Source organism: Grammomys surdaster, unplaced genomic scaffold (assembly GCF_004785775.1).
Source record: "Grammomys surdaster isolate TR1022 unplaced genomic scaffold, NIH_TR_1.0 126568, whole genome shotgun sequence".
Taxonomy (NCBI): Eukaryota; Metazoa; Chordata; class Mammalia; order Rodentia; family Muridae; genus Grammomys; species Grammomys surdaster.
The window spans coordinates 45,620-51,731 of NW_021621359.1; positions in this window are offsets into that span (position 1 = coordinate 45,620).

A 6,112-nucleotide genomic window follows, 5' to 3' on the forward strand; every position below is an offset into this window, starting at 1 on the left:
AACTTCCAAGCTTTCAAAGGAAGGAAGTAATCAGTAGTCCCACCCAGCTCTGATGCCTATAAACTGCATGGCACAAAAGCCCTCACAGTGCAGTAGTGGCACACTTAACATTAACCAACAGCTCTCTAATTAGGCGTTAGGCCCACACAACAAGAAGCAAATCATGCCTGGTACTGGAAACATAGCCAACTACTGGGGCGGGAGCCCGGGGTGGGGGGGCAGCAGTGGGTGAGCCATGCTACTGAAATCATGGATTTTGGAGGAGAACCTACAACCACCATTTTACTAAACCAGCACAATCTCTGACTACATTTTAAAATTTGTCACTGTACCCACAGAAAAGTGTAGTCCTTACCCCTCGTCAAGGAAACTTCTCTTTGTGACAAAGACGATTATGGAAGACCACAACTATCAAAATGCAGAGTTATGAAGCCCATTCCCAACTGATACATCTACAGCATGATTCCCGTATCGAAGGCTCAGGGATCATTACAGAAGAGGGTCCAGGAAGAGTATAAGCATCAGAGGATCGGGAAGTTTGCTGTGAGGACTGTGTCTGCTGGAAATGTCAGAGAAGCTACCCACAAGATGTCTCACTAACATGGCGGCCTAAACATGACCTGAACAAGGATGCACCAAAGAGATGCTAATGTGGAAGAGGGAAAGCCAGTGAGGCCCCAACTCTAGACAAAGAACTACAGGCAACGAAAGAATGCTCTTCTTCCCTTGGGAAGAGCATATCAACTGGTGTCCAATACCAAATGCTCAACCTCAGAAACACATATACATAAATAACATCATACAGATGGAACAGGCTGTATTTGTATTTAGGAACATACACACATACACACACACACACACACACACACACACACATGCACGCACACACCCACGCACGCATGCACGCACGCCATTAACAATAATTAAAGAAAAAGAGGCTCTGAATCTGAAAGAGCACACACAGGGGGGCATACATAATGAGAGTGTTTGGTGGATTTGAAAGAGAAAAGGAAATAACAACACTATAAGCTTTAAATAATTTAAAAAATAAGTAACACCTCTCCCCACAAAAGAATCAAAACAGCAAGCAGAGGCAGCCTTCTTTGATGGGCTAATAGGAGGGTGCCTGGAACAGAGTGTGGAACCTACCCACCCAGGGGAGTCTGCATGAGGCTCAAGGTAAGTGTCAAGGTAGCAGGCCACACTTCTGAAGGATAGTTTTATAAGAAATAAAGAAGTCAAGAGGAGGGGGCACAAATTTCATCCTTATCTGAGAAAAGGAAAGGCAACTATTGGGTCAACAACTACCTTAAAACAAGAGATTAAATTAAAACAACCTCCAGGAGACATTAAGCCAAGAAAATGTTTACCCAGTTAAATCAACTAAGTAGACTCTGTTCAATAGATAAACCGAGTCAACACCCATGGTCCCTCTATAAGGAGACTTGTAAAGGGAACTGAGAAGTGATGTGTCCTGAGGTTCCAGTCAGTTTCAGAGACAACCATACTTCCAAACCAGACCAATTTGTTCCTTGATGAGTCCTGACCCATCGGCTCCCTTTAGTGGCCAGTTATGAACACACCCACTCTAGCCATTCTAAGGAGTTTCTCAAACAGGATGTAGACGTTATAAAAACAGAGCACATTTGCAATCTTAGGTTGTACTGCATAGAGTAACAGTATCGCTTCATAAAGATTTACCTGTGTATGTGTTGTGGGTGATGAAGTAAAGTCCAGTTGTCATGGTGAACAGAGTAAAAGTTTAACGTGTTTGCGAAGCCAGATAGAGAACACAGCCATCCACAGCTGCTCACAGCAGGGAACAAAGAACGGAGTCATCTAAAAGTGGTCGTTTGGATTTCTTCTGGTCACAGATTTGTGGGTGAGGAGAAACACCAAAACAGGAGGAGGGCCCGTCCCTGGCCATGGAAGGACTACACAGATCACCAACCAGCCATACAGAAAAAGAGAAAGGCTGAGTTGCAATGTAACAGGTGCCTGGGCCAAAAGAAGCAAAGGTTTCCTAGGACAGGCAGAAGGGCTGTGGGAACAGGACACTGGGCTGGAAAGTTTGCCCTGAGCTGCATTAGGAAGGAAATGATGGGCATCAGGCTCGCAGAGGAACAGCATTTGTTTCCTGGCAGGCCAGAGCTGGGTAGGCTGTGGAACGGGGGTGATGTCACTGCCTTATGGGGGAACAATGTCACTGCCTTATGGCTTTCTCTGAAAATTCAGATTTGCAGCCTTGTTCCTCTCTGATTTCAGGACTTGTTTTTCCCCTGTGGCTAAAGTCCTGTAGACTGAACCCAGACCGATACTGCTATGGGGCAGATGACCCACCAATGAGCTATAACCCTGTCCCTGTTTGGCTTTTTGTGTTTACAGTGGTAAAATATACATAGTTTGAAGTTTGCCCATTTTAACCATTTATAATGTTAATTCTGTGATATTATGCACATTCCAGTGTCCTGTCACCATTATCTCTGTTTCCAGAATGTCGTCATCAACCTGCATGCATGAGTGCTTGCACATGCACACACGCGCACACACACATATACAGACACCCAAAAGAAACTGCAAATATTAAGCAAAACTTGCCTTGGCTTTGTCCCTGTGTCCTTCTTCATGCTTGAGATGCTTCACTCAAGCGGAATCATGTGACAGCTGTCATTTGTAGCTGGTTTATTTATTACATTTGTTGGGTTTTGATGGCTCATTCATATTATAATCTAGCCAAAGACAAAATCCATTGTGTGCATGTGTCTTCTTGCTTATAAAGCTGCCTGTGGATGCATACACGGGCTGTAATCACTGTATCTTAACTGTATCATCATCACGTATCAAGTGAAAGGACTGAAGCTTTGGACGACACAGAGTTACTCCCATGACTCTTTGGGAAGCTTGATCAGAGAAGCCAGGCCTCCTGCCTCCTTAGCCTGCCTCCTTCAGTCCCCAAAAGAAGCTACTGAAAATGATCTTGCCTGGACACCATTTATTTCATAGTCTTCTCATTTCAGTGGTGGAAATGACAGGCATTCCCTAAATAGCATTCAGCTAGGTACAGACTGTGCTTATGAGCATGTTATACGCGCCAGCCCACTTTCTCCTCACTGTAAACCTAGGAGGCAGCTGTGTACCATTATTGGTCCCTTTGTGTAAGGTTCCAGACAGGAAGTATCAGCTCTGGTGCCCTTTATCTTCCTTCACCCCAGGGCCAGGAAAAGACGGCAAGCTGAGCTATATACCTGACTCAGACAATTAGCTTGGTCCTGTGACCACATGGGCTTGGGAAATAGCCTGCTCTGACTGTAAAGCCCAAAGCACTACTGGACAGTGAAATCCTCTAGCCTCATGTGACTGTCTGATACATTCTAGATCCTACTTAATTGGAGACATCAAGTCTGATTCTTTCTGGGGTTGCCCTGGCTCTCACAGAACAACTACCCAAGGTTCCATTCACCTCTAACCTAAAGCAGTAACTAAAAGCTAGAGAGCCAAGATAGCAATGTACAAAGCCCAGGAGTAGGACATTAGTTTCAAGAAGTCTGCCTTGGTTATAGTTAGGTCATCAGACTTCTTAACTATGGAGACAGAATCTTCTAGAACAAAAGCCAAAAAACCCATAGCTGCTTTTGTTAAGCCTATTGTCCATTACTCCCACCCTAAAGAGCAAGAAACTGTGGGGGTGGGGAGCAGGGAGCTTGCTGTCTCCAGAAGAACAAACAAAGCAGTTCATTTCCCAGCTCTGGGGACAAAGATATTATTAGAAAGTCCATGTTCTCAGGGACTCTGTGTCCTTGCCGTGTGGCTTTCCCGTTCTCTAGGTTATAATTTTAAGGTCCAAATCTAAGGACGTTAGTTGATCAGGTAAACAGAACTTATTTACCTGCCTCTGTACCTCAGGCTACTGCTCTGATAAGTCCCTCAAGGTGCCCTTCCCAAGCTCCCAGCTTGCTTGCTGCTTCTGTCCCCAGGCAGGGCTCAAATGCCTGGCTAACTCACGAGCCTACTTGCTCTAAAATTTTCTCTTTAACTTTCTTGCCAGCCAGGGTTACCCAAGGTCTTTTGCCTCAGAAGTATGGTGCCACAGAAATCAGGGCTAGCTGGCAGTGATGTCACATGTCTGAAATCTCTGCACATGGGAGGCAGGGGCAGGAAAATCACCAGATGCTGGAAGATAGTCTGGTCTACATAGTGAGTTCCTGATCAGCCAGGCCACGTAGGGAGAATACACACAGAAAGGAAGGAAGGAAGGAAGGAAGGAAGGAAGGAAGGAAGGAAGGAAGGAAGGAAGGAAGGAAGGAGAGAGAAAGAAGAGGGGGGAGGGAGGGAAGAAGGGAGGGAGGAAAGGGGGGGTTGGCGGTAATGGGCAGCAGACAGGGCCAGAGAGAATACTGTTTTTCCTTCCACAGACTGGCACCTACTGTTCCTAACCCACCCTCTGATACTCAGTGAAGCCCCTCCCATACTCAGTTGTGCACATAGCCCATGAGACCCTTATGATTCAGTCATGGCCCACCCAAGAAACAGACCAACAGAATACACAGACACAGAGAAAGTGATGGCTGAGGGATTGACCTGTGAGGTTCTTAAAGCCAACAAACCCTACAGTCTGCCATCTTTATTTAAGTTTGAGGTCCCTAAAAGTCAGTGGTGTGAATCCAGTCCAAACCCAAAGCCTATGGCCCAGGGAGTCACTGTCAGATTGTGGGAGAGGACGGAGACCCTGGCGGAGGCTGGTGAGCTTGCCTTCCAAGTCTTTGTTCTATTGGAGCCAAAGATTGGACGGCATTTGTCCTTTTCTCTTGGTCTCTTACAGAAACTCCCTCATAGACACACCCAGAGTTATTTCATTAGCTAGATGGGCATTCTTACCCAAGCAGATGCACTAAGCTAACTACCACATTCCTCTTGACCAGAGTTCTTCACAGTTGACTATCCCGAGATCCTGAAACCTGACACTACCAGAGTTAGGATCAGAAGGAATCCATTCACTTAGGAAGGCAGCAGTAGTACTTGCAGGCTACTTATTGACCATGAAGGAACTTCTAGAAGGAAAAACAAAGAGAGTCTGCAGCTGCTCTCTCTGAGGCTGGCACAGCTGGGAAGTCACAGGAGCCTGCACTGATGGAGGCTTTCTGTAACTTGCACCAATACCATGAAAATGGTGGCAGTTTTGCTTGGGGGAAGCTCATTTTTCTCTTTGGTTTGGGATGCTTTTCTCACCTTTCCCTCCCTAGCATCCCTCTATAAGTACAGAGGTGTTCAAATAAAAGCATCATTCTTGGGTACCCTACAAACAGGGATAATGGCTGGGCCTCCACACACAGTGTGCCGTTCACTGTGATGTTGACTGAGTTTGGCAAGTTGCCATGGTGGGGTGGGACAAGCAAGTGAACACAGCCCAGTGGCCAGCAACTAGGCCCTTCTGAGGAAACTCTAGGCCAGTTGTTCTCAACTTTCCTAATGGTGTGACTCTTTAATACAGTTCCTCATGTTGTGGTGAGGAATCACATACCAACCCCCAATCATAAAAGTATTTTCATTGCTACTTCATAACTGTAACTGTGCTCCTGTTATGAATTGTAATGAAAATATCTGTGTTTTCTGATGATCTTGGTGACCCCTGTGCAAGGGTCATTTGATCCCTCAAAGGGGTCCCGACTCACAGGTTGAGGAACACTGTTATAGACCATCTTGAAGTGCAGAGAGGAAAACTGTCCTCTAAGGATTGAGAGCTGAGAGTTCTGGCAGGCAGCTCACGCTGGGCCTCACCAGACCTGTGATGTTCTCAGTGCCCGACTCTGACGTCTCACCCCTCTCTGGTGCAATCTAGAACCTTCAGGACTCATTCCTGTGTATTTCGACTTCCCTATCTCTGAAAGGGTTCTTTTAACCTGCTGCCCAGACTGTACCTCCCAACAGGCCGCTAGTGTGTCTGTAGTGTCACATGCTACCTCACCACACCGCCTCAGCCAGTGTGTCCTGACACAAACCAGTTTCTCCTCCTTTCTCCCACCTCTGCTTCCTGAGTTCAGAGCATTGCAGTGTCACTCCTGGGCTGCCTGGAGGGTGTCCAAACTGGTTTCTCCTCGGCCTCTTCAATGTGGCA